At 53.0% G+C, this 23,284-nt stretch overlaps 42 non-coding genes across 42 annotated transcripts; all 42 read right to left on the bottom strand.

The window, feature by feature from the left end:
• Positions 1 to 189: 189 nt before the first annotated feature.
• Positions 190 to 305, bottom strand: LOC141261050 (U5 spliceosomal RNA). The gene has a single exon (XR_012319760.1). It is a non-coding gene; the product is annotated as a U5 spliceosomal RNA (small nuclear RNA).
• A 332-nt stretch (positions 306 to 637) lies between these two features.
• LOC141259796 (U5 spliceosomal RNA) lies at positions 638 to 753 on the bottom strand. Its single transcript, XR_012318564.1, has one exon. It is a non-coding gene; the product is annotated as a U5 spliceosomal RNA (small nuclear RNA).
• A 332-nt stretch (positions 754 to 1,085) lies between these two features.
• LOC141259846 (U5 spliceosomal RNA) lies at positions 1,086 to 1,201 on the bottom strand. Its single transcript, XR_012318614.1, has one exon. It is a non-coding gene; the product is annotated as a U5 spliceosomal RNA (small nuclear RNA).
• Positions 1,202 to 1,533: 332 nt separating this feature from the next.
• On the bottom strand, positions 1,534 to 1,649 carry LOC141260284 (U5 spliceosomal RNA). Its single transcript, XR_012319041.1, has one exon. It is a non-coding gene; the product is annotated as a U5 spliceosomal RNA (small nuclear RNA).
• A 332-nt stretch (positions 1,650 to 1,981) lies between these two features.
• LOC141261049 (U5 spliceosomal RNA) lies at positions 1,982 to 2,097 on the bottom strand. Its single transcript, XR_012319759.1, has one exon. It is a non-coding gene; the product is annotated as a U5 spliceosomal RNA (small nuclear RNA).
• Positions 2,098 to 2,429: 332 nt separating this feature from the next.
• On the bottom strand, positions 2,430 to 2,545 carry LOC141259911 (U5 spliceosomal RNA). The gene has a single exon (XR_012318678.1). It is a non-coding gene; the product is annotated as a U5 spliceosomal RNA (small nuclear RNA).
• Positions 2,546 to 2,877: 332 nt separating this feature from the next.
• On the bottom strand, positions 2,878 to 2,993 carry LOC141260126 (U5 spliceosomal RNA). Its single transcript, XR_012318886.1, has one exon. It is a non-coding gene; the product is annotated as a U5 spliceosomal RNA (small nuclear RNA).
• Positions 2,994 to 3,325: 332 nt separating this feature from the next.
• Positions 3,326 to 3,441, bottom strand: LOC141260021 (U5 spliceosomal RNA). Its single transcript, XR_012318783.1, has one exon. It is a non-coding gene; the product is annotated as a U5 spliceosomal RNA (small nuclear RNA).
• A 332-nt stretch (positions 3,442 to 3,773) lies between these two features.
• Positions 3,774 to 3,889, bottom strand: LOC141260216 (U5 spliceosomal RNA). Its single transcript, XR_012318975.1, has one exon. It is a non-coding gene; the product is annotated as a U5 spliceosomal RNA (small nuclear RNA).
• A 332-nt stretch (positions 3,890 to 4,221) lies between these two features.
• LOC141260250 (U5 spliceosomal RNA) lies at positions 4,222 to 4,337 on the bottom strand. The gene has a single exon (XR_012319008.1). It is a non-coding gene; the product is annotated as a U5 spliceosomal RNA (small nuclear RNA).
• A 332-nt stretch (positions 4,338 to 4,669) lies between these two features.
• On the bottom strand, positions 4,670 to 4,785 carry LOC141261057 (U5 spliceosomal RNA). Its single transcript, XR_012319767.1, has one exon. It is a non-coding gene; the product is annotated as a U5 spliceosomal RNA (small nuclear RNA).
• A 332-nt stretch (positions 4,786 to 5,117) lies between these two features.
• On the bottom strand, positions 5,118 to 5,233 carry LOC141259838 (U5 spliceosomal RNA). The gene has a single exon (XR_012318606.1). It is a non-coding gene; the product is annotated as a U5 spliceosomal RNA (small nuclear RNA).
• Positions 5,234 to 5,565: 332 nt separating this feature from the next.
• LOC141261070 (U5 spliceosomal RNA) lies at positions 5,566 to 5,681 on the bottom strand. Its single transcript, XR_012319779.1, has one exon. It is a non-coding gene; the product is annotated as a U5 spliceosomal RNA (small nuclear RNA).
• Positions 5,682 to 6,013: 332 nt separating this feature from the next.
• LOC141260484 (U5 spliceosomal RNA) lies at positions 6,014 to 6,129 on the bottom strand. Its single transcript, XR_012319235.1, has one exon. It is a non-coding gene; the product is annotated as a U5 spliceosomal RNA (small nuclear RNA).
• Positions 6,130 to 6,461: 332 nt separating this feature from the next.
• Positions 6,462 to 6,577, bottom strand: LOC141259693 (U5 spliceosomal RNA). The gene has a single exon (XR_012318463.1). It is a non-coding gene; the product is annotated as a U5 spliceosomal RNA (small nuclear RNA).
• Positions 6,578 to 6,909: 332 nt separating this feature from the next.
• On the bottom strand, positions 6,910 to 7,025 carry LOC141259845 (U5 spliceosomal RNA). The gene has a single exon (XR_012318613.1). It is a non-coding gene; the product is annotated as a U5 spliceosomal RNA (small nuclear RNA).
• A 332-nt stretch (positions 7,026 to 7,357) lies between these two features.
• On the bottom strand, positions 7,358 to 7,473 carry LOC141260269 (U5 spliceosomal RNA). Its single transcript, XR_012319027.1, has one exon. It is a non-coding gene; the product is annotated as a U5 spliceosomal RNA (small nuclear RNA).
• A 332-nt stretch (positions 7,474 to 7,805) lies between these two features.
• LOC141259910 (U5 spliceosomal RNA) lies at positions 7,806 to 7,921 on the bottom strand. Its single transcript, XR_012318677.1, has one exon. It is a non-coding gene; the product is annotated as a U5 spliceosomal RNA (small nuclear RNA).
• A 332-nt stretch (positions 7,922 to 8,253) lies between these two features.
• On the bottom strand, positions 8,254 to 8,369 carry LOC141260258 (U5 spliceosomal RNA). The gene has a single exon (XR_012319016.1). It is a non-coding gene; the product is annotated as a U5 spliceosomal RNA (small nuclear RNA).
• A 332-nt stretch (positions 8,370 to 8,701) lies between these two features.
• On the bottom strand, positions 8,702 to 8,817 carry LOC141260215 (U5 spliceosomal RNA). Its single transcript, XR_012318974.1, has one exon. It is a non-coding gene; the product is annotated as a U5 spliceosomal RNA (small nuclear RNA).
• Positions 8,818 to 9,148: 331 nt separating this feature from the next.
• On the bottom strand, positions 9,149 to 9,264 carry LOC141260249 (U5 spliceosomal RNA). Its single transcript, XR_012319007.1, has one exon. It is a non-coding gene; the product is annotated as a U5 spliceosomal RNA (small nuclear RNA).
• Positions 9,265 to 9,596: 332 nt separating this feature from the next.
• On the bottom strand, positions 9,597 to 9,712 carry LOC141260778 (U5 spliceosomal RNA). The gene has a single exon (XR_012319499.1). It is a non-coding gene; the product is annotated as a U5 spliceosomal RNA (small nuclear RNA).
• Positions 9,713 to 10,044: 332 nt separating this feature from the next.
• On the bottom strand, positions 10,045 to 10,160 carry LOC141260247 (U5 spliceosomal RNA). The gene has a single exon (XR_012319005.1). It is a non-coding gene; the product is annotated as a U5 spliceosomal RNA (small nuclear RNA).
• A 332-nt stretch (positions 10,161 to 10,492) lies between these two features.
• Positions 10,493 to 10,608, bottom strand: LOC141259837 (U5 spliceosomal RNA). The gene has a single exon (XR_012318605.1). It is a non-coding gene; the product is annotated as a U5 spliceosomal RNA (small nuclear RNA).
• Positions 10,609 to 10,940: 332 nt separating this feature from the next.
• Positions 10,941 to 11,056, bottom strand: LOC141260372 (U5 spliceosomal RNA). The gene has a single exon (XR_012319129.1). It is a non-coding gene; the product is annotated as a U5 spliceosomal RNA (small nuclear RNA).
• Positions 11,057 to 11,388: 332 nt separating this feature from the next.
• Positions 11,389 to 11,504, bottom strand: LOC141259918 (U5 spliceosomal RNA). Its single transcript, XR_012318685.1, has one exon. It is a non-coding gene; the product is annotated as a U5 spliceosomal RNA (small nuclear RNA).
• Positions 11,505 to 11,836: 332 nt separating this feature from the next.
• On the bottom strand, positions 11,837 to 11,952 carry LOC141260540 (U5 spliceosomal RNA). The gene has a single exon (XR_012319287.1). It is a non-coding gene; the product is annotated as a U5 spliceosomal RNA (small nuclear RNA).
• A 332-nt stretch (positions 11,953 to 12,284) lies between these two features.
• Positions 12,285 to 12,400, bottom strand: LOC141260352 (U5 spliceosomal RNA). The gene has a single exon (XR_012319109.1). It is a non-coding gene; the product is annotated as a U5 spliceosomal RNA (small nuclear RNA).
• Positions 12,401 to 12,732: 332 nt separating this feature from the next.
• Positions 12,733 to 12,847, bottom strand: LOC141260610 (U5 spliceosomal RNA). Its single transcript, XR_012319352.1, has one exon. It is a non-coding gene; the product is annotated as a U5 spliceosomal RNA (small nuclear RNA).
• A 332-nt stretch (positions 12,848 to 13,179) lies between these two features.
• On the bottom strand, positions 13,180 to 13,295 carry LOC141260121 (U5 spliceosomal RNA). Its single transcript, XR_012318881.1, has one exon. It is a non-coding gene; the product is annotated as a U5 spliceosomal RNA (small nuclear RNA).
• A 332-nt stretch (positions 13,296 to 13,627) lies between these two features.
• LOC141259831 (U5 spliceosomal RNA) lies at positions 13,628 to 13,743 on the bottom strand. The gene has a single exon (XR_012318599.1). It is a non-coding gene; the product is annotated as a U5 spliceosomal RNA (small nuclear RNA).
• Positions 13,744 to 14,075: 332 nt separating this feature from the next.
• On the bottom strand, positions 14,076 to 14,191 carry LOC141260222 (U5 spliceosomal RNA). The gene has a single exon (XR_012318981.1). It is a non-coding gene; the product is annotated as a U5 spliceosomal RNA (small nuclear RNA).
• Positions 14,192 to 14,523: 332 nt separating this feature from the next.
• LOC141260381 (U5 spliceosomal RNA) lies at positions 14,524 to 14,639 on the bottom strand. Its single transcript, XR_012319137.1, has one exon. It is a non-coding gene; the product is annotated as a U5 spliceosomal RNA (small nuclear RNA).
• A 332-nt stretch (positions 14,640 to 14,971) lies between these two features.
• On the bottom strand, positions 14,972 to 15,087 carry LOC141260348 (U5 spliceosomal RNA). The gene has a single exon (XR_012319105.1). It is a non-coding gene; the product is annotated as a U5 spliceosomal RNA (small nuclear RNA).
• Positions 15,088 to 15,419: 332 nt separating this feature from the next.
• On the bottom strand, positions 15,420 to 15,535 carry LOC141260000 (U5 spliceosomal RNA). The gene has a single exon (XR_012318763.1). It is a non-coding gene; the product is annotated as a U5 spliceosomal RNA (small nuclear RNA).
• Positions 15,536 to 15,867: 332 nt separating this feature from the next.
• LOC141260236 (U5 spliceosomal RNA) lies at positions 15,868 to 15,983 on the bottom strand. The gene has a single exon (XR_012318994.1). It is a non-coding gene; the product is annotated as a U5 spliceosomal RNA (small nuclear RNA).
• A 324-nt stretch (positions 15,984 to 16,307) lies between these two features.
• LOC141260469 (U5 spliceosomal RNA) lies at positions 16,308 to 16,419 on the bottom strand. Its single transcript, XR_012319220.1, has one exon. It is a non-coding gene; the product is annotated as a U5 spliceosomal RNA (small nuclear RNA).
• Positions 16,420 to 16,751: 332 nt separating this feature from the next.
• Positions 16,752 to 16,867, bottom strand: LOC141260600 (U5 spliceosomal RNA). Its single transcript, XR_012319342.1, has one exon. It is a non-coding gene; the product is annotated as a U5 spliceosomal RNA (small nuclear RNA).
• A 332-nt stretch (positions 16,868 to 17,199) lies between these two features.
• On the bottom strand, positions 17,200 to 17,315 carry LOC141260403 (U5 spliceosomal RNA). The gene has a single exon (XR_012319157.1). It is a non-coding gene; the product is annotated as a U5 spliceosomal RNA (small nuclear RNA).
• Positions 17,316 to 17,647: 332 nt separating this feature from the next.
• Positions 17,648 to 17,763, bottom strand: LOC141260297 (U5 spliceosomal RNA). The gene has a single exon (XR_012319054.1). It is a non-coding gene; the product is annotated as a U5 spliceosomal RNA (small nuclear RNA).
• Positions 17,764 to 18,095: 332 nt separating this feature from the next.
• Positions 18,096 to 18,211, bottom strand: LOC141260224 (U5 spliceosomal RNA). The gene has a single exon (XR_012318983.1). It is a non-coding gene; the product is annotated as a U5 spliceosomal RNA (small nuclear RNA).
• A 332-nt stretch (positions 18,212 to 18,543) lies between these two features.
• Positions 18,544 to 18,659, bottom strand: LOC141259686 (U5 spliceosomal RNA). Its single transcript, XR_012318456.1, has one exon. It is a non-coding gene; the product is annotated as a U5 spliceosomal RNA (small nuclear RNA).
• Positions 18,660 to 23,284: the final 4,625 nt, after the last annotated feature.

Here is a 23,284-nt window from a genome sequence, read left to right as displayed (position 1 = left end):
CTTCCATAGGCTGCTCCATGTTCTGGTCCATCCTGCTGCCAGAGCGTCACTTACACTTCCAGCTCCCCAGAAGGTGGCCGTCCATGGCCACAATATTCAAATGAGGACCACCTCCCAACCAACCACAGGATTCAGTCTCCCACTGAAAGCCCACCCCCCACTCATTCTGTTGTTCAACCAAATGAAGGAAGCCCCAGCAAGCTGGAGCGTGCAAAAATTGCCACAAAACTCAGTTTTGCTCCTCTCCACGGAAATCTTTAGTAAAAGGCGAAAGATTTTTACGTTCTGAAGAGAAGCCAGAGTATACTGGGCAAGGGCCTCCTCCCGACCTACCGCCATGGCCGCAGCCCTCCCTTGGCCCAGGGAGACCACCTAGAAGAGGCTGCGGCCTTTGGGGATGGAAAAACAAAAAGGGCAACACACAGCCAGCCGGGCGACAGCCCATCATCTTCCATAGGCTGCTCCATGTTCTGGTCCATCCTGCTGCCAGAGCGTCACTTACACTTCCAGCTCCCCAGAAGGGGGCCGTCCATGGCCACAATATTCAAATGAGGGCCACCTCCCAACCAACCACAGGATTCAGTCTCCCACTGAAAGCCCACTCCCCACTCATTCTGTTGTTCAACCAAATGAAGGAAGCCCCAGCAAGCTGGAGCATGCAAAAATTGCCACAAAACTCAGTTTTGCTCCTCTCCACGGAAATCTTTAGTAAAAGGCGAAAGATTTTTACATTCTGAAGAGAAGCCAGAGTATACTGGGCAAGGGCCTCCTCCCGACCTACCGCCATGGCCGCAGCCCTCCCTTGGCCCAGGGAGACCACCTAGAAGAGGCTGCGGCCTTTGGGGATGGAAAAACAAAAAGGGCAACACACAGCCAGCCGGGCGACAGCCCATCATCTTCCATAGGCTGCTCCATGTTCTGGTCCATCCTGCTGCCAAAGCGTCACTTACACTTCCAGCTCCCCAGAAGGGGGCCGTCCATGGCCACAATATTCAAATGAGGGCCACCTCCCAACCAACCACAGGATTCAGTCTCCCACTGAAAGCCCACCCCCCACTCATTCTGTTGTTCAACCAAATGAAGGAAGCCCCAGCAAGCTGGAGCATGCAAAAATTGCCACAAAACTCAGTTTTGCTCCTCTCCACGGAAATCTTTAGTAAAAGGCAAAAGATTTTTACGTTCTGAAGAAAAGCCAGAGTATACTGGGCAAGGGCCTCCTCCCGACCTACCGCCATGGCCGCAGCCCTCCCTTGGCCCAGGGAGACCACCTAGAAGAGGCTGCGGCATTTGGGGATGGAAAAACAAAAAGGGCAACACACAGCCAGCCGGGCGACAGCCCATCATCTTCCATAGGCTGCTCCATGTTCTGGTCCATCCTGCTGCCAGAGCGTCACTTACACTTCCAGCTCCCCAGAAGGGGGCCGTCCATGGCCACAATATTCAAATGAGGGCCACCTCCCAACCAACCACAGGATTCAGTCTCCCACTGAAAGCCCACCCCCCACTCATTCTGTTGTTCAACCAAATGAAGGAAGCCCCAGCAAGCTGGAGCATGCAAAAATTGCCACAAAACTCAGTTTTGCTCCTCTCCACGGAAATCTTTAGTAAAAGGCGAAAGATTTTTACGTTCTGAAGAGAAGCCAGAGTATACTGGTCAAGGGCCTCCTCCCGACCTACCGCCATGGCCACAGCCCTCCCTTGGCCCAGGGAGACCACCTAGAAGAGGCTGCGGCCTTTGGGGATGGAAAAACAAAAAGGGCAACACACAGCCAGCCGGGCGACAGCCCATCATCTTCCATAGGCTGCTCCATGTTCTGGTCCATCCTGCTGCCAGAGCGTCACTTACACTTCCAGCTCCCCAGAAGGGGGCCATCCATGGCCACAATATTCAAATGAGGGCCACCTACCAACCAACCACAGGATTCAGTCTCCCACTGAAAGCCCACCCCCCACTCATTCTGTTGTTCAACCAAATGAAAGAAGCCCCAGGAAGCTGGAGCATGCAAAAATTGCCACAAAACTCAGTTTTGCTCCTCTCCACGGAAATCTTTAGTAAAAGGCGAAAGATTTTTACGTTCTGAAGAGAAGCCAGAGTATACTGGGCAAGGGCCTCCTCCCGACCTACCGCCATGGCCGCAGCCCTCCCTTGGCCCAGGGAGACCACCTAGAAGAGGCTGCGGCCTTTGGGGATGGAAAAACAAAAAGGGCAACACACAGCCAGCCGGGCGACAGCCCATCATCTTCCATAGGCTGCTCCATGTTCTGGTCCAACCTGCAGCCAGAGCGTCACTTACACTTCCAGCTCCCCAGAAGGGGACCGTCCATGGCCACAATATTCAAATGAGGGCCACTTCCCAACCAACCACAGGATTCAGTCTCCCACTGAAAGCCCACCCCCCACTCATTCTGTTGTTCAACCAAATGAAGGAAGCCCCAGCAAGCTGGAGCATGCAAAATTTGCCACAAAACTCAGTTTTGCTCCTCTCCACGGAAATCTTTAGTAAAAGGCGAAAGATTTTTACGTTCTGAAGAGAAGCCAGAGTATACTGGGCAAGGGCCTCCTCCCGACCTACCGCCATGGCCGCAGCCCTCCCTTGGCCCAGGGAGACCACCTAGAAGAGGCTGCGGCCTTTGGGGATGGAAAAACAAAAAGGGCAACACACAGCCAGCCGGGCGACAGCCCATCATCTTCCATAGGCTGCTCCATGTTCTGGTCCATCCTGCTGCCAGAGCGTCACTTACACTTCCAGCTCCCCAGAAGAGGGCCGTCCATGGCCACAATATTCAAATGAGGGCCACCTCCCAACCAACCACAGGATTCAGTCTCCCACTGAAAGCCCACCCCCCACTCATTCTGTTGTTCAACCAAATGAAGGAAGCCCCAGCAAGCTGGAGCATGCAAAAATTGCCACAAAACTCAGTTTTGCTCCTCTCCACGGAAATTTTTAGTAAAAGGCGAAAGATTTTTACGTTCTGAAGAGAAGCCAGAGTATACTGGGCAAGGGCCTCCTCCCGACCTACCGCCATGGCCGCAGCCCTCCCTTGGCCCAGGGAGACCACCTAGAAGAGGCTGCGGCCTTTGGGAATGGAAAAACAAAAAGGGCAACACACAGCCAGCCGGGCGACAGCCCATCATCTTCCATAGGCTGCTCCATGTTCTGGTCCATCCTGCTGCCAGAGCGTCACTTACACTTCCAGATCCCCAGAAGGGGGCCGTCCATGGCCACAATATTCAAATGAGGGCCACCTCCCAACCAACCACAGGATTCAGTCTCCCACTGAAAGCCCACCCCCCACTCATTCTGTTGTTCAACCAAATGAAGGAAGCCCCAGCAAGCTGGAGCATGCAAAAATTGCCACAAAACTCAGTTTTGCTCCTCTCCACAGAAATCTTTAGTAAAAGGCGAAAGATTTTTACGTTCTGAAGAGAAGCCAGAGTATACTGGGCAAGGGCCTCCTCCCGACCTACCGCCATGGCCGCAGCCCTCCCTTGGCCCAGGGAGACCACCTAGAAGAGGCTGCGGCCTTTGGGGATGGAAAAACAAAAAGGGCAACACACAGCCAGCCGGGCGACAGCCCATCATCTTCCATAGGCTGCTCCATGTTCTGGTCCATCCTGCTGCCAGAGCGTCACTTACACTTCCAGCTCCCCAGAAGGGGGCCGTCCATGGCCACAATATTCAAATGAGGGCCACCTCCCAACCAACCACAGGATTCAGTCTCCCACTGAAAGCCCACCCCCCACTCATTCTGTTGTTCAACCAAATGAAGGAAGCCCCAGCAAGCTGGAGCATGCAAAAATTGCCACAAAACTCAGTTTTGCTCCTCTCCACGGAAATCTTTAGTAAAAGGCGAAATATTTTTACGTTCTGAAGAGAAGCCAGAGTATACTGGGCAAGGGCCTCCTCCCGACCTACCGCCATGGCCGCAGCCCTCCCTTGGCCCAGGGAGACCACCTAGAAGAGGCTGCGGCCTTTGGGAATGGAAAAACAAAAAGGGCAACACACAGCCAGCCGGGCGACAGCCCATCATCTTCCATAGGCTGCTCCATGTTCTGGTCCATCCTGCTGCCAGAGCGTCACTTACACTTCCAGCTCCCCAGAAGGGGGCCGTCCATGGCCACAATATTCAAATGAGGGCCACCTCCCAACCAACCACAGGATTCAGTCTCCCACTGAAAGCCCACCCCCCACTCATTCTGTTGTTCAACCAAATGAAGGAAGCCCCAGCAAGCTGGAGCATGCAAAAATTGCCACAAAACTCAGTTTTGCTCCTCTCCACGGAAATCTTTAGTAAAAGGCGAAAGATTTTTGCGTTCTGAAGAGAAGCCATAGTATACTGGGCAAGGGCCTCCTCCCGACCTACCGCCATGGCCGCAGCCCTCCCTTGGCCCAGGGAGACCACCTAGAAGAGGCTGCGGCCTTTGGGGATGGAAAAACAAAAAGGGCAACACACAGCCAGCCGGGCGACAGCCCATCATCTTCCATAGGCTGCTCCATGTTCTGGTCCATCCTGCTGCCAGAGCGTCACTTACACTTCCAGCTCCCCAGAAGGGGGCCGTCCATGGCCACAATATTCAAATGAGGGCCACCTCCCAACCAACCACAGGATTCAGTCTCCCACTGAATGCCCACCCCCCACTCATTCTGTTGTTCAACCAAATGAAGGAAGCCCCAGCAAGCTGGAACATGCAAAAATTGACACAAAACTCAGTTTTGCTCCTCTCCACGGAAATCTTTAGTAAAAGGCGAAAGATTTTTACGTTCTGAAGAGAAGCCAGAGTATACTGGGCAAGGGCCTCCTCCCGACCTACCGCCATGGCCGCAGCCCTCCCTTGGCCCAGGGAGACCACCTAGAAGAGGCTGCGGCCTTTGGGGATGGAAAAACAAAAAGGGCAACACACAGCCAGCCGGGCGACAGCCCATCATCTTCCATAGGCTGCTCCATGTTCTGGTCCATCCTGCTGCCAGAGCGTCACTTACACTTCCAGCTCCCCAGAAGGGGGCCGTCCATGGCCACAATATTCAAATGAGGGCCACCTCCCAACCAACCACAGGATTCAGTCTCCCACTGAAAGCCCACCCCCCACTCATTCTGTTGTTCAACCAAATGAAGGAAGCCCCAGCAAGCTGGAGCATGCAAAAATTGCCACAAAACTCAGTTTTGCTCCTCTCCACGGAAATCTTTAGTAAAAGGCGAAAGATTTTTACGTTCTGAAGAAAAGCCAGAGTATACTGGGCAAGGGCCTCCTCCCGACCTACCACCATGGCCGCAGCCCTCCCTTGGCCCAGGGAGACCACCTAGAAGAGGCTGCGGCCTTTGGGGATGGAAAAACAAAAAGGGCAACACACAGCCAGCCGGGCGACAGCCCATCATCTTCCATAGGCTGCTCCATGTTCTGGTCCATCCTGCTGCCAGAGCGTCACTTACACTTCCAGCTCCCCAGAAGGGGGCCGTCCATGGCCACAATATTCAAATGAGGGCCACCTCCCAACCAACCACAGGATTCAGTCTCCCACTGAAAGCCCACCCCCCACTCATTCTATTGTTCAACCAAATGAAGGAAGCCCCAGCAAGATGGAGCATGCAAAAATTGCCACAAAACTCAGTTTTGCTCCTCTCCACGGAAATCTTTAGTAAAAGGCGAAAGATTTTTACGTTCTGAAGAAAAGCCAGAGTATACTGGACAAGAGCCTCCTCCCGACCTACCGCCATGGCCACAGCCCTCCCTTGGCCCAGGGAGACCACCTAGAAGAGGCTGCGGCCTTTGGGGATGGAAAAACAAAAAGGGCAACACACAGCCAGCCGGGCGACAGCCCATCATCTTCCATAGGCTGCTCCATGTTCTGGTCCATCCTGCTGCCAGAGCGTCACTTACACTTCCAGCTTCCCAGAAGGGGGCCATCTATGGCCACAATATTCAAATGAGGGCCACCTCCCAACCAACCACAGGATTCAGTCTCCCACTGAAAGCCCACCCCCCACTCATTCTGTTGTTCAACCAAATGAAGGAAGCCCCAGCAAGCTGGAGCATGCAAAAATTGCCACAAAACTCAGTTTTGCTCCTCTCCACGGAAATCTTTAGAAAAAGACGAAAGATTTTTACGTTCTGAAGAAAAGCCAGAGTATACTGGGCAAAGGCCTCCTCCCGACCTACCGCCATGGCCGCAGCCCTCCCTTGGCCCAGGGAGACCACCTAGAAGAGGCTGCGGCCTTTGGGGATGGAAAAACAAAAAGGCCAACACACAGCCAGCCGGGCGACAGCCCATCATCTTCCATAGGCTGCTCCATGTTCTGGTCCATCCTGCTGCCAGAGCGTCACTTACACTTCCAGCTCCCCAGAAAGGGGCTGTCCATGGCCACAATATTCAAATGAGGGCCACCTCCCAACCAACCACAGGATTCAGTCTCCCACTGAAAGCCCACCCCCCACTCATTCTGTTGTTCAACCAAATGAAGGAAGCCCCAGCAAGCTGGAGCATGCAAAAATTGCCACAAAACTCAGTTTTGCTCCTCTCCACGGAAATCTTTAGTAAAAGGCGAAAGATTTTTACGTTCTGAAGAGAAGCCGGAGTATACTGGGCAAGGGCCTCCTCCCGACCTACCGCCATGGCCGCAGCCCTCCCTTGGCCCAGGGAGACCACCTAGAAGAGGCTGCGGCCTTTGGGGATGGAAAAACAAAAAGGGCAACACACAGCCAGCCGGGCGACAGCCCATCATCTTCCATAGGCTGCTCCATGTTCTGGTCCATCCTGCTGCCAAAGCGTCACTTACACTACCAACTCCCCAGAAGGGGGCCGTCCATGGCCACAATATTCAAATGAGGGCCACCTCCCAACCAACCACAGGATTCAGTCTCCCACTGAAAGCCCACCCCCCACTCATTCTGTTGTTCAACCAAATGAAGGAAGCCCCAGCAAGCTGGAGCATGCAAAAATTGCCACAAAACTCAGTTTTGCTCCTCTCCACGGAAATCTTTAGTAAAAGGCAAAAGATTTTTACGTTCTGAAGAAAAGCCAGAGTATACTGGGCAAGGGCCTCCTCCCGACCTACCGCCATGGCTGCAGCCCTCCCTTGGCCCAGGGAGACCACCTAGAAGAGGCTGCGGCCTTTGGGGATGGAAAAACAAAAAGGGCAATACACAGCCAGCCGGGCGACAGCCCATCATCTTCCATAGGCTGCTCCATGTTCTGGTCCATCCTGCTGCCAGAGCGTCACTTACACTTCCAGCTCCCCAGAAGGGGGCCGTCCATGGCCACAATATTCAAATGAGGGCCACCTCCCAACCAACCACAGGATTCAGTCTCCCACTGAAAGCCCACCCCCCACTCATTCTGTTGTTCAACCAAATGAAGGAAGCCCCAGCAAGCTGGAGCATGCAAAAATTGCCACAAAACTCAGTTTTGCTCCTCTCCACGGAAATCTTTAGTAAAAGGCGAAAGATTTTTACGTTCTGAAGAGAAGCCAGAGTATACTGGTCAAGGGCCTCCTCCCGACCTACCGCCATGGCCACAGCCCTCCCTTGGCCCAGGGAGACCACCTAGAAGAGGCTGCGGCCTTTGGGGATGGAAAAACAAAAAGGGCAACACACAGCCAGCCGGGCGACAGCCCATCATCTTCCATAGGCTGCTCCATGTTTTGGTCCATCCTGCTGCCAGAGCGTCACTTACACTTCCAGCTCCCCAGAAGGGGGCCGTCCATGGCCACAATATTCAAATGAGGGCCACCTACCAACCAACCACAGGATTCAGTCTCCCACTGAAAGCCCACCCCCCACTCATTCTGTTGTTCAACCAAATGAAGGAAGCCCCAGCAAGCTGGAGCATGCAAAATTTGCCACAAAACTCAGTTTTGCTCCTCTCCACGGAAATCTTTAGTAAAAGGCGAAAGATTTTTACGTTCTGAAGAGAAGCCAGAGTATACTGGGCAAGGGCCTCCTCCCGACCTACTGCCATGGCCGCAGCCCTCCCTTGGCCCAGGGAGACCACCTAGAAGAGGCTGCGGCCTTTGGGGATGGAAAAACAAAAAGGGCAACACACAGCCAGCCGGGCGACAGCCCATCATCTTCCATAGGCTGCTCCATGTTCTGGTCCATCCTGCTGCCAGAGCGTCACTTACACTTCCAGCTCCCCAGAAGGGGGCCGTCCATGGCCACAATATTCAAATGAGGGCCACCTCCCAACCAACCACAGGATTCAGTCTCCCACTGAAAGCCCACCCCCCACTCATTCTGTTGTTCAACCAAATGAAGGAAGCCCCAGCAAGCTGGAGCATGCAAAAATTGCCACAAAACTCAGTTTTGCTCCTCTCCACGGAAATCTTTAGTAAAAGGCGAAAGATTTTTACGTTCTGAAGAGAAGCCAGAGTATACTGGGCAAGGGCCTCCTCCCGACCTACCGCCATGGCCGCAGCCCTCCCTTGGCCCAGGGAGACCACCTAGAAGAGGCTGCGGCCTTTGGGAATGGAAAAACAAAAAGGGCAACACACAGCCAGCCGGGCGACAGCCCATCATCTTCCATAGGCTGCTCCATGTTCTGGTCCATCCTGCTGCCAGAGCGTCACTTACACTTCCAGCTCCCCAGAAGGGGGCCGTCCATGGCCACAATATTCAAATGAGGGCCACCTCCCAACCAACCACAGGATTCAGTCTCCCACTGAAAGCCCACCCCCCACTCATTCTGTTGTTCAACCAAATGAAGGAAGCCCCAGCAAGCTGGAGCATGCAAAAATTGCCACAAAACTCAGTTTTGCTCCTCTCCACGGAAATCTTTAGTAAAAGGCGAAATATTTTTACGTTCTGAAGAGAAGCCAGAGTATACTGGGCAAGGGCCTCCTCCCGACCTACCGCCATGGCCGCAGCCCTCCCTTGGCCCAGGGAGACCACCTAGAAGAGGCTGCGGCCTTTGGGAATGGAAAAACAAAAAGGGCAACACACAGCCAGCCGGGCGACAGCCCATCATCTTCCATAGGCTGCTCCATGTTCTGGTCCATCCTGCTGCCAGAGCGTCACTTACACTTCCAGCTCCCCAGAAGGGGGCCGTCCATGGCCACAATATTCAAATGAGGGCCACCTCCCAACCAACCACAGGATTCAGTCTCCCACTGAAAGCCCACCCCCACTCATTCTGTTGTTCAACCAAATGAAGGAAGCCCCAGCAAGCTGGAGCATGCAAAAATTGCCACAAAACTCAGTTTTGCTCCTCTCCACGGAAATCTTTAGTAAAAGGCGAAAGATTTTTGCGTTCTGAAGAGAAGCCATAGTATACTGGGCAAGGGCCTCCTCCCGACCTACCGCCATGGCCGCAGCCCTCCCTTGGCCCAGGGAGACCACCTAGAAGAGGCTGCGGCCTTTGGGGATGGAAAAACAAAAAGGGCAACACACAGCCAGCCGGGCGACAGCCCATCATCTTCCATAGGCTGCTCCATGTTCTGGTCCATCCTGCTGCCAGAGCGTCACTTACACTTCCAGCTCCCCAGAAGGGGGCCGTCCATGGCCACAATATTCAAATGAGGGCCACCTCCCAACCAACCACAGGATTCAGTCTCCCACTGAAAGCCCACCCCCCACTCATTCTGTTGTTCAACCAAATGAAGGAAGCCCCAGCAAGCTGGAGCATGCAAAAATTGACACAAAACTCAGTTTTGCTCCTCTCCACGGAAATCTTTAGTAAAAGGCGAAAGATTTTTACGTTCTGAAGAGAAGCCAGAGTATACTGGGCAAGGGCCTCCTCCCGACCTACCGCCATGGCCGCAGCCCTCCCTTGGCCCAGGGAGACCACCTAGAAGAGGCTGCGGCCTTTGGGGATGGAAAAACAAAAAGGGCAACACACAGCCAGCCGGGCGACAGCCCATCATCTTCCATAGGCTGCTCCATGTTCTGGTCCATCCTGCTGCCAGAGCGTCACTTACACTTCCAGCTCCCCAGAAGGGGGCCGTCCATGGCCACAATATTCAAATGAGGGCCACCTCCCAACCAACCACAGGATTCAGTCTCCCACTGAAAGCCCACCCCCCACTCATTCTGTTGTTCAACCAAATGAAGGAAGCCCCAGCAAGCTGGAGCATGCAAAAATTGCCACAAAACTCAGTTTTGCTCCTCTCCACGGAAATCTTTAGTAAAAGGCGAAAGATTTTTACGTTCTGAAGAGAAGCCAGAGTATACTGGGCAAAGGCCTCCTCCCGACCTACCGCCATGGCTGCAGCCCTCCCTTGGCCCAGGGAGACCACCTAGAAGAGGCTGCGGCCTTTGGGGATGGAAAAACAAAAAGGGCAACACACAGCCAGCCGGGCGACAGCCCATCATCTTCCATAGGCTGCTCCATGTTCTGGTCCATCCTGCTGCCAGAGCGTCACTTACACTTCCAGCTCCCCAGAAGGGGGCCGTCCATGGCCACAATATTCAAATGAGGGCCACCTCCCAACCAACCACAGGATTCAGTCTCCCACTGAAAGCCCACCCCCCACTCATTCTGTTGTTCAACCAAATGAAGGAAGCCCCAGCAAGCTGGAGCATGCAAAAATTGCCACAAAACTCAGTTTTGCTCCTCTCCACGGAAATCTTTAGTAAAAGGCGAAAGATTTTTACGTTCTGAAGAAAAGCCAGAGTATACTGGACAAGAGCCTCCTCCCGACCTACAACCATGGCCACAGCCCTCCCTTGGCCCAGGGAGACCACCTAGAAGAGGCTGCGGCCTTTGGGGATGGAAAAACAAAAAGGGCAACACACAGCCAGCCGGGCGACAGCCCATCATCTTCCATAGGCTGCTCCATGTTCTGGTCCATCCTGCTGCCAGAGCGTCACTTACACTTCCAGCTTCCCAGAAGGGGGCCATCCATGGCCACAATATTCAAATGAGGGCCACCTCCCAACCAACCACAGGATTCAGTCTCCCACTGAAAGCCCACCCCCCACTCATTCTGTTGTTCAACCAAATGAAGGAAGCCCCAGCAAGCTGGAGCATGCAAAAATTGCCACAAAACTCAGTTTTGCTCCTCTCCACGGAAATCTTTAGAAAAAGACGAAAGATTTTTACGTTCTGAAGAGAAGCCAGAGTATACTGGGCAAGGGCCTCCTCCCGACCTACCGCCATGGCCGCAGCCCTCCCTTGGCCCAGGGAGACCACCTAGAAGAGGCTGCGGCCTTTGGGGATGGAAAAACAAAAAGGCCAACACACAGCCAGCCGGGCGACAGCCCATCATCTTCCATAGGCTGCTCCATGTTCTGGTCCATCCTGCTGCCAGAGCGTCACTTACACTTCCAGCTCCCCAGAAAGGGGCCGTCCATGGCCACAATATTCAAATGAGGGCCACCTCCCAACCAACCACAGGATTCAGTCTCCCACTGAAAGCCCACCCCCCACTCATTCTGTTGTTCAACCAAATGAAGGAAGCCCCAGCAAGCTGGAGCATGCAAAAATTGCCACAAAACTCAGTTTTGCTCCTCTACACGGAAATCTTTAGTAAAAGGCGAAAGATTTTTACGTTCTGAAGAGAAGCCGGAGTATACTGGGCAAGGGCCTCCTCCCGACCTACTGCCATGGCCGCAGCCCTCCCTTGGCCCAGGGAGACCACCTAGAAGAGGCTGCGGCCTTTGGGGATGAAAAAACAAAAAGGGCAACACACAGCCAGCCGGGCGACAGCCCATCATCTTCCATAGGCTGCTCCATGTTCTGTTCCATCCTGCTGCCAGAGCGTCACTTACACTTCCAGCTCCCCAGAAGGGGGCCGTCCATGGCCACAATATTCAAATGAGGGCCACCTCCCAACCAGCCACAGGATTCAGTCTCCCACTAAAAGCCCACCCCCCACTCATTCTGTTGTTCAACCAAATGAAGGAAGCCCCAGCAAGCTGAAGCATGCAAAAATTGCCACAAAGCTCAGTTTTGCTCCTCTCCACGGAAATCTTTAGAAAAAGGCAAAAGATTTTTACATTCTGAAAAGAAGCCAGAGTATACTGGGCAAGGGCCTCCTCCCGACCTACCGCCATGGCCACAGCCCTCCCTTGGCCCAGGGAGACCACCTAGAAGAGGCTGCGGCCTTTGGGGATGGAAAAACAAAAAGGGCAACACACAGCCAGCCGGGCGACAGCCCATCATCTTCCATAGGCTGCTCCATGTTCTGGTCCATCCTGCTGCCAGAGCGTCACTTACACTTCCAGCTCCCCAGAAGGGGGCCGTCCATGGCCACAATATTCAAATGAGGGCCACCTCCCAACCAACCACAGGATTCAGTCTCCCACTGAAAGCCCACCCCCCACTCATTCTGTTGTTCAACCAAATGAAGGAAGCCCCAGCAAGCTGGAGCATGCAAAAATTGCCACAAAACTCAGTTTTGCTCCTCTCCACGGAAATCTTTAGTAAAAGGCGATAGATTTTTACGTTCTGAAGAGAAGCCAGAGTATACTGGGCAAGGGCCTCCTCCCGACCTACCGCCATGGCCGCAGCCCTCCCTTGGCCCAGGGAGACCACCTAGAAGAGGCTGCGGCCTTTGGGGATGAAAAAACAAAAAGGGCAACACACAGCCAGCCGGGCGACAGCCCATCATCTTCCATAGGCTGCTCCATGTTCTGGTCCATCCTGCTGCCAGAGCGTCACTTACACTTCCAGCTCCCCAGAAGGGGGCCGTCCATGGCCACAATATTCAAATGAGGGCCACCTCCCAACCAACCACAGGATTCAGTCTCCCACTGAAAGCCCACCCCCCACTCATTCTGTTGTTCAACCAAATGAAGGAAGCCCCAGCAAGCTGAAGCATGCAAAAATTGCCACAAAGCTCAGTTTTGCTCCTCTCCACGGAAATCTTTAGACAAAGGCAAAAGATTTTTAGTTCTGAAGAGAAGCCAGAGTATACTGGGCAAGGGCCTCCTCCCGACCTACCACCATGGCCACAGCCCTCCCTTGGCCCAGGGAGACCACCTAGAAGAGGCTGCGGCCTTTGGGGATGGAAAAACAAAAAGGGCAACACACAGCCAGCCGGGCGACAGCCCATCATCTTCCATAGGCTGCTCCATGTTCTGGTCCATCCTGCTGCCAGAACGTCACTTACACTTCCAGCTCCCCAGAAGGGGGCCGTCCATGGCCACAATATTCAAATGAGGGCCACCTCCCAACCAACAACAGGATTCAGTCTCCCACTGAAAGCCCACCCCCCACTCATTCTGTTGTTCAACCAAATGAAGGAAGCCCCAGCAAGCTGGAGCATGCAAAAATTGCCACAAAACTCAGTTTTGCTCCTCTCCACGGAAATCTTTAGTAAAAGGCGAAAGATTTTTACGTTCTGAAGAGAAGCCAGCGTATACTGGGCAAGGGCCTCCTCCCGACCTACCGCCATGGCCGCAGCCCTCCCTTGGCCCAGGGAGACCACCTAGAAGAGGCTGCGGCCTTTGGGGATGGAAAAACAAAAAGGGCAACACACAGCCAGCCGGGCGACAGCCCATCATCTTCCATAGGCTGCTCCATGTTCTGGTCCATCCTGCTGCCAGAGCGTCACTTACACTTCCAGCTCCCCAGAAGGGGGCCGTCCACGGCCACAATATTCAAATGAGGGCCACCTCCCAACCAACCACAGGATTCAGTCTCCCACTGAAAGCCCACCCCCCACTCATTCTGTTGTTCAACCAAATGAAGGAAGCCCCAGCAAGCTGGAGCATGCAAAAATTGCCACAAAACTCAGTTTTGCTCCTCTCCACGGAAATCTTTAGTAAAAGGCGAAAGATTTTTACGTTCTGAAGAGAAGGCAGAGTATACTGGGCAAGGGCCTCCTCCCGACCTACCGCCATGGCCGCAGCCCTCCCTTGGCCCAGGGAGACCACCTAGAAGAGGCTGCGGCCTTTGGGAATGGAAAAACAAAAAGGGCAACACACAGCCAGCCGGGCGACAGCCCATCATCTTCCATAGGCTGCTCCATGTTCTGGTCCATCCTGCTGCCAGAGCGTCACTTACACTTCCAGCTCCCCAGAAGGGGGCCGTCCATGGCCACAATATTCAAATGAGGGCCACCTCCCAACCAACCACAGGATTCAGTCTCCCACTGAAAGCCCACTCCCCACTCATTCTGTTGTTCAACCAAATGAAGGAAGCCCCAGCAAGCTGGAGCATGCAAAAATTGCCACAAAACTCAGTTTTGCTACTCTCCACGAAAATTTTTAGTAAAAGGCGAAAAATTTTTACGTTCTGAAGAGAAGCCAGAGTATACTGGGCAAGGGCCTCCTCCCGACCTTCCGTCATGGCCGCAGCCCTCCCTTGGCCCAGGGAGACCACCTAGAAGAGGCTGCGGCCTTTGGGGATGGAAAAACAAAAAGGACAACACACAGCCAGCCGGGCGACAGCCCATCATCTTCCATAGGCTGCTCCATGTTCTGGTCCATCCTGCTGCCAGAGCGTCACTTACACTTCCATCTCCCCAGAAGGGGGCCGTCCATGGCAACAATATTCAAATGAGGGCCACCTCCCAACCAACCACAGGATTCAGTCTCCCACTGACAGCCCACCCCCCACTCATTCTGTTGTTCAACCAAATGAAGGAAGCCCCAGCAAGCTGGAGCATGCAAAAATTGCCACAAAACTCAGTTTTGCTCCTCTCAACGGAAATCTTTAGTAAAAGGCGAAAGATTTTTACGTTCAAAAGAGAAGCCAGAGTATACTGGGCAAGGGCCTCCTCCCGACCTACCGCCATGGCCGCAGCCCTCCCTTGGCCCAGGGAGACCACCTAGAAGAGGCTGCGGCCTTTGGGGATGGAAAAACAAAAAGGGCAACACACAGCCAGCCGGGCGACAGCCCATCATCTTCCATAGGCTGCTCCATGTTCTGGTCCATCCTGCTGCCAGAGCGTCACTTACACTTCCAGCTCCCCAGAAGGGGGCCGTCCATTGCCACAATATTCAAATGAGGGCCACCTCCCAACCAACCACAGGATTCAGTCTCCCACTGAAAGCCCACCCCCCACTCATTCTGTTGTTCAACCAAATGAAGGAAGCCCCAGCAAGCTGGAGCATGCAAAAATTGCCACAAAACTCAGTTTTGCTCCTCTCCACAGAAATCTTTAGTAAAAGGCGAAAGATTTTTACACTCTGAAGAGAAGCCAGAGTATACTGGGCAAGGGCCTCCTCCCAACCTACCGCCATGGCCGCAGCCCTCCCTTGGCCCAGGGAGACCACCTAGAAGAGGCTGCAGCCTTTGGGGATGGCAAAACAAAAAGGGTAACACACAGCCAGCCGGGCGACAGCCCATCATCTTCCATAGGCTGCTCCATGTTCTGGTCCATCCTGCTGCCAGAGCGTCACTTACACTTCCAGCTCCCCAGAAGGGGGCCGTCCATGGCCACAATATTCAAATGAGGGCCACCTCCCAACCAACCACAGGATTCAGTCTCCCACTGAAAGCCCACCCCCCACTCATTCTGTTGTTCAACCAAATGAAGGAAGCCCCAGCAAGCTGGAGCATGCAAAAATTGCCACAAAACTCAGTTTTGCTCCTCTCCACGGAAATCTTTAGTAAAAGGCGAAAGATTTTTACGTTCTGAAGAGAAGTCAGAGTATACTGGGCAAGGGCCTCCTCCCGACCTACCGCCATGGCCGCAGCCCTCCCTTGGCCCAGGGAGACCACCTAGAAGAGGCTGCGGCCTTTGGGGATGGAAAAACAAAAAGGTCAACACACAGCCAGCCGGGCGACAGCCCATCATCTTCCATAGGCTGCTCCATGTTCTGGTCCATCCTGCTGCCAGAGCGTCACTTACACTTCCAGCTCCCCAGAAGGGGGCCGTCCATGGCCACAATATGCAAATGAGGGCCACCTCCCAACCAACCACAGGATTCAGTCTTCCACTGAAAGCCCACCCCTCACTCATTCTGTTGTTCAACCACATGAAGGAAGCCCCAGCAAGCTGGAGCATGCAAAAATTGCCACAAAACTCAGTTTTGCTCCTCTCCACGGAAATCTTTAGTAAAAGGCGAAAGATTTTTACGTTCTGAAGAGAAGCCAGAGTATACTGGGCAAGGGCCTCCTCCTGACCTACCACCATGGCCGCAGCCCTCCCTTGGCCCAGGGAGACCACCTAGAAGAGGCTGCAGCCTTTGGGGATGGAAAAACAAAAAGAGCAACACAAAGCCAGCCGGGCGACAGCCCATCATCTTCCATAGGCTGCTCCATGTTCTGGTCCATCCTGCTGCCAGAGCGTCACTTACACTTCCCGCTCCCCAGAAGGGGGCCGTCCATGGCCACAATATTCAAATGAGGGCCACCTCCCAACCAACCACAGGATTCAGTCTCCCACTGAAAGCCCACCCCCCACTCATTCTGTTGTTCAACCAAATGAAGGAAGCCCCCATGCAAAAATTGCCACAAGACTCAGTTTTGCTCCTCTCCACGGAAATCTTTAGTAAAAGGCGAAAGATTTTTACGATCTGAAGAGAAGCCAGAGTATACTGGGCAAGGGCCTCCTCCCGACCTACCGCCATGGCCGCAGCCCTCCCTTGGCCCAGGGAGACCACCTAGAAGAGGCTGCGGCCTTTGGGGATGGAAAAACAAAAAGGGCAACACACAGCCAGCCGGGCGACAGCCCATCATCTTCCATAGGCTGTTCCATGTTCTGGTCCAACCTGCTGCCAGAGCGTCACTTACACTTCCCGGTCCCCGGAAGGGGGCCGTCCATGGCCACAATATTCAAATGAGGGCCACCTCCCAACCAACCACAGGAGTCAGTCTCTCACTGAAAGCCCACCCCCCGCTCATTCTGTTGTTCAAACAAATGAAGGAAGCCCCAGCAAGCTGGAGTATGCAAAAATTGCCACAAAACTCAGTTTTGCTCATCTCCACGGAAATCTTTAGTAAAAGGCGGAAGATTTTTACGTTCTGAAGAGAAGCGAGAGTATACTGGGAAAGGGCCTCCTCCCGACCTACCGCCATGGCCGCAGGCCTCCCTTGGCCCAGGGAGACCACCTAGAAGAGGGTGCGGCCTTTGGGGATGGAAAAACAAAAAGGGCAACACACAGCCAGCCGGGCGACAGCCCATCATCTTCCATAGGCTGCTCCATGTTCTGGTCCATCCTGCTGCCAGAGCGTCACTTACACTTCCAGCTCCCCAGAAGGGGGCCGTCCATGGCCACAATATTCAAATAAGGGCCACCTCCCAACCAACCACAGGATTCAGTCTCCCACTGAAAGCCCACCCCCCACTCATTCTGTTGTTCAACCAAATGAAGGAAGCCCCAGCAAGCTGGAGCATGCAAAAATTGCCACAAAACTCAGTTTTGCTCCTCTCCACAAAAATCTTTAGTAAAAGGCGAAAGATTTTTACGTTCTGAAGAGAAGCCAGAGTATACTGGGCAAGGGCCTCCTCCCGACCTACCGCCATGGCCGCAGCCCTCCCTTGGCCCAGGGAGACCACCTAGAAGAGGCTGCGGCCTTTGGGAATGGAAAAACAAAAAGGGCAACACACAGCCAGCCGGGCGACAGCCCATCATCTTCCATAGGCTGCTCCATGTTCTGGTCCATCCTGCTGCCAGAGCGTCACTTACACTTCCAGCTCCCCAGAAGGGGGCCATCCATGGCCACAATATTCAAATGAGGGCCACCTCCCAACCAACCACAGGATTCACTCTCCCACTGAAAGCCCACCCCCCACTCATTCTGTTGATCAACCGAATGAAGGAAGCCCCAGCAAGCTGGAGCATGCAAAAATTGCCACAAAACTCAGTTTTGCTCCTCTCCACAGAAATCTTTAGTAAAAGGCGAAAGATTTTTACGTTCTGAAGAAAAGCCAGAGTATACTGGGCAAGGGCCTCCTCCCGACCTACTGCCATGGCCGCAGCCCTCCCTTGGCCCAGGGAGACCACCTAGAAGAGGCTGCGGCCTTTGGGGATGGAAAAACAAAAAGGGCAACACACAGCCAGCCGGGCGACAGCCCATCATCTTCCATAGGCTGCTCCATGTTCAGGTCCATCCTGCTGCCAGAGCGTCACTTACACTTCCAGCTCCCCAGAAGGGGGCCGTCCATGGCCACAATATTCAAATGAGGGCCACCTCCCAACCAGCCACAGGATTCAGTCTCCCACTGAAAGCCCACCCCCCACTCATTCTGTTGTTCAACCAAATGAAGGAAGCCCCAGCAAGCTGGAGCATGCAAAAATTGCCACAAAACTCAGTTTTGCTCCTCTCCACGGAAATCTTTAGTAAAAGGCGAAAGATTTTTACGTTCTGAAGAGAAGCCAGAGTATACTGGGCAAGGGCCTCCTCCCGACCTACCGCCATGGCCGCAGCCCTCCCTTTGCCCAGGGAGACCACCTAGAAGAGGCTGCGGCCTTTGGGGATGGAAAAACAAAAAGGGCAACACACAGCCAGCCGGGCGACAGCCCATCATCTTCCATAGGCTGCTCCATGTTCTGGTCCATCCTGCTGCCAGAGCGTCACTTACACTTCCAGCTCCCCAGAAGGGGGCCGTCCATGGCCACAATATTCAAATGAGGGCCACCTCCCAACCAACCACAGAATTCAGTCTCCCACTGAAAGCCCACCCCCCACTCATTCTGTTGTTCAACCAAATGAAGGAAGCCCCAACAAGCTGGAGCATGCAAAAATTGCCACAAAACTCAGTTTTGCTCCTCTCCACGGAAATCTTTAGTAAAAGGCGAAAGATTTTTACGTTCTGAAGAGAAGCCAGAGCATACTGGGCAAGGGCCTCCTCCCGACCTACCGCCATGGCGCAGCCCTCCCTTGGCCCAGGGAGACCACCTAGAAGAGGCTGCGGCCTTTGGGGATGGAAAAGCAAAAAGGGCAACACACAGCCAGCCGGGCGACAGCCCATCATCTTCCATAGGCTGCTCCATGTTCTGGTCCATCCTGCTGCCAGAGCGTCACTTACACTTCCAGCTCCCCGGAAGGGGGCCGTCCATGGCCACAATATTCAAATGAGGGCCACCTCCCAACTAGTGTTGAGCCACCCCCGTAGTGTTCGAGTTCGGTTCGGTTCGTCGAACACCCGTGTGTTCGTCGAACTGTTCGTCGAACACCTTCGAACACCGTTAAAACCAATGGCAGGCAAACAAAAACACATAGAAACACATAGAAAACACCTTCAAAGTTGTCCAAAAGCTGACAAACTGCTCAGAAGACATAACTAACACATGGAAAAGTGACAAGTACATATAGTCATGCGAAAATAAAAGAGGTGGAGGAGTAAAAGGAGGGGGAGACACAGATATAGGCATGTCATGCCCTTCTAAAATCCAAAAAGTGAGAAGCCGACACGGCCAGTCCGCTCCTGCCCGTGCCACCTCCGTGTCGCTGGGTTTGTGCCAGAGCCGCGGTGAACCCTGATGGCCGGCCCCCCTCTCCCAATACTGGTGCCTGTCCGCTGGTGGGTCGAGCGAGCCCCCCTGTGGTGGAGGCAGCTCTAAGCTTTTTAATTTAAATTGTCTCTCTAATTTGAATGAATACACTTTAAATCCATTTACAAGGATCTATTGGAGGGCAAGTCTCATGCCAGCAGCCGCGTAATTCCAGCTCCAGTAGCGTCCACTAAAGCTGCTGCAGTTAAAAAGCTTTTATAAGGATCGAGCTCGGCTGTCCACCGCAAGGCATCCTACTGCCAGTCCCAGCCCCTATGCCTTGGGGTGCCTCCTGATGCTATTCACTGAGTATCCCGTGGTCCCGAAGCATTTCCTTTGAAAAAATGAAGTGTCCAAATTACAGGTGGTGTAGCTTGCTTAACAGCCGGGATAATCCGCTGACTAGCAGACCCTGCTACTAGGCACAAAGTATTTCCTGGGCTAGATGCAGTTAAAAATTTGTAATTAGATACTCTCGTTGGATGCTGAGAAAGCATTCCATAGAGTCTCCTGGCACGCCATATATGATTCTCTTAAAAAGCTTGGGGTAGGGGTCTAGGGGACCCTTTTATAGCCAAAATCACGGCCCTGTATCGCAATACGTCACCTAGGCTGAAGATAAATGGAACTGTAGCACCCTGAGGGCTCGGTTGCTACAGAGGTATTGCACCTCACCCAGAGGTGTGATATCTCACTCTCAGGTAAGGATGTAGTGTGGATCAGGACCCGACACCTGCATGCATTACACCACATTGCCGTGGGGCAGGGCGACCAATATGCCCCTGAGATGGGCACGACAGTCCCTGTCCCTGGCTGGAGTGGGGGGAGGGAACACTGAGGAAGGGGAACCCTGTAGTGCAGGAGCAGGGAGGAAGCAGTTCCTGGGTGCATTGAGAAGGGAGTATAAAAGGTGGGCACCATCTTAGTTCAGTGCAGAGAAGTCTGAGCAAAAGTGGCAGGGAGCAGGGGCTCTGCATGAGCTCTGCTCCGGAGGCGGGCCTAGTAACAGAGGCCCAGGCCTGGAAGAGGGAGAAGGAAGGAAGAGGAGCGGAGAAGGCTCCAGGAACGAGGAACGAAGGGATCTCAGGGGTGCGGACAGGCGAGTCGCCACCGCACGCCAGAATCCACCTGCGTGGAGGGGTCAGGCCAAAGGAGGAGACCGGTCCCCGAAACTAGTGGAGGCAGGAAACGACCCTCAGCTAGAAACAGGAGGCTGTGACATTTTATGTGGTGCAGCCCCTCGCTACACCCGCTAGGAAGGCACCACATAGGGTCAGGGAAACTGGCGCCAAGTTTACCAAGAGGAGGCCCGAGGCAGCCGGACAGAAGGGTTGGTAAGAAAGGCCAGACAAAGGACACACAAAGGGGGTCCTGTGAAGCACTCCAAAGTTATCTGGGAGTTGTCTGAGCCCCTCACCTGGTGAGCACAGTACGACGTGGGCAGCCGTTACCTGCAGACGTGGTCTGGATAATAAGAACTGTGAGTAAAGGCCCTGGACTGCATCACTGACTCCGTGTCATTACTGCTGCTGCCCTGCACCATCACCCCCATCCTCCGCATACACTGCCCTGAGGCTATACTCCTCCCGTGGGGAGTTATGCTACGCTCTGCTGCACCCACAACACCAGCCTCAGCGGTCTGCCCTGGAGCGGCGGTTCACTCTGACCGCAATCCACGGGTGGCGTAGTCGGACATTTAAACATCAAAACCACATAAATAGTTCCGCCACTGGTTTGACTGCCCTGAGCCACGGAACCGGGTTGCCGCCACGGAGACTACAACCACCAGCATCCACCAAAAAGGGTCCGGCTCCGGGTGTCCCAAGGCCCAGGGGGCGCGTCAGAACATTTTCATCACCTTTCACAATCACCAATGGGACAAGGCAGGGATGTTCTCTGTCCCCTCTCTTATACATCCTAGTGACGGAGCACCTGCTCTCATCAATTCGCCATAACCCCAATATTAGATGGATTGAGGTGGGAGGCACCGAGTACAAGTGCTCTCTATTTGCTGATGATGTCCTAGTATATATCACTCAATCACATATATCCATCCATGCTGTTATGGCTGAAATAGATCACTTTGTTACATGGTCAAATTTTAAAATCAATGCAGCGAAGTCTGAGGCCCTCGATGTCTCCCTCCCCAAATCCATATAGGATTCCATCCAGTCCAACTTTCCCTTTGCCTGGCCCTCACAGGGTATCAAATACTTAGGAATTCCTATTCATAGAGACCTCTCCCATCTATGTTATCTTAATTTTGGGCCCTTTATTGAACAACTCCATACAGACCACGGTTGGCAAGTTAGAACTGTAAGATTCACTACGTGAACCACTGGTGTTTTGTGGAAAAGCACATGTACACTGTGTTCCAAATTATTATGCAAAAAGTGTTTAGGAGTGATAAGGGAAGAATTTGTTTGTTTGTCAGTTAAACTCATTGATGGTGATGTGTGTCAGGGCTCTTTATATCACTGTAAGCAATTGCAGACACCAGTGCTAATTAGTTTGGCAGGTGTGTCCAATGAAAGGCAAGACTACTTAAGAAGGCTCTCTCACATTATTCAGCAGCCTACATTTTCTGCCAAAATGGGAAAGAAAAAGGATGTGTCGGCTGCTGAGAAGCAACAAATTGTGGAGTGTTTAGGTCAAGGCATGACTACAATCAACATTGTGCGATGATCAGGATGAAGTGTCTTGGCAATCAAGAAGTATGTAGCTGATTCACAGTACACACGTGTGCGTGCTGATAAGGGCAAATTGAGGACTCTTTCCTACAGGCAATTACGTCAGGTTGAAAGAGCAGCGGCAAAAAAGCCTTGTCATAGCAGCAGACAAGTTTTTGAAGCTGCTTGTGCCTCCAACGTCCCCCGAACAACAAGATGCAGGGTCCTTCAGAGGTTTGCAGCTGTGCATACGCCATCCTGTCGACCTCCTCTATCCACTTCACACAAGCAGAAACGGCTCCAGTGGGCCAAACATTACATGAAGACTGATTTCAAAACTGTTTTGTTCACGGATGAGTGCCGTGCAGCGCTCGATGGTCCAGATGGATGGAGTGGAGGATGGCTGGTTGATGGACACCCCACGCAAACACGGCTACAGCGCCAACAAGGAGGAGGTGGAGTAATGTTTTGGGCTGGAATCATGGGGAGAGAGATTGTCGGCCCCTTTAGGATCCCTGAAGGCGCTAAAGATGAACTCCATAATGTATGTGGATTTTCTCAAACAGCACTTCCTGCCATGGTTCAAGAAGAAGAACTGTGTATTTCACAGCAAGATCATTTTTCTGCATGATAATGCACCATCTCATGCTGCACATAAAACATCTGCATCTCTGGCTGATATGGGCATAAAAGGGGACAAACTTATGGTGTGACCCCCATGCTCCCCTGACCTCTACCCCATTCAGAACCTTTGGAGCATCATTAAAAGGAGGGTCTATGATGGCGGGAGGCAGTTCACATCTAAGCAACAGCTCTGGGAGGGTATTCTGTCCTCATGCAAAACAATTGAAGCAGAAACCATCCAAAACCTGACAAATTCAATGGACGAGAGAGTTCAGAAGCTCCTTTCGAACAAGGGGTCCTATGTGAAAATGTAACATCACCTAGAATAAAGTTTTGAGTTGAAAACTGTTTGATTTCAGTTTCTAACAACCTGCTAATGCTTATAATTTCAAAAATGACCATTTTTTTGGTCTTTATTAAAATGAAAAGGTTGATCGAAAAGTTTGGGGGATCTAAGAGTGTGGCAACCCAGTAGTCATGATTACTTCGAATTCTGACAATATGAGGGTCATGCTGCAGGTAGTGCAGCAAGAAGGCACTTATGTGTCTTGCGCATCTCGGACCCCCAAAATTATTTTCCGGGCTAGATGCAGCTAAAAATTATTTTTAATTTTAAATCTGGTGGAGCTTATTATAGATGGCCTAATAGGATCAGTGCTGCACACTGCTA

The sequence above is a fragment of the Phyllobates terribilis genome, unplaced genomic scaffold (genome assembly GCF_046119375.1).
Source record: "Phyllobates terribilis strain yellow unplaced genomic scaffold, ASM4611937v1 Scaffold_3__8_contigs__length_932513732, whole genome shotgun sequence".
Lineage (NCBI taxonomy): Eukaryota > Metazoa > Chordata > Amphibia > Anura > Dendrobatidae > Phyllobates > Phyllobates terribilis.
The sequence above is the reverse complement of the archived record's forward strand: the minus strand, read 5'-3'. Positions and strand labels throughout refer to the sequence as shown.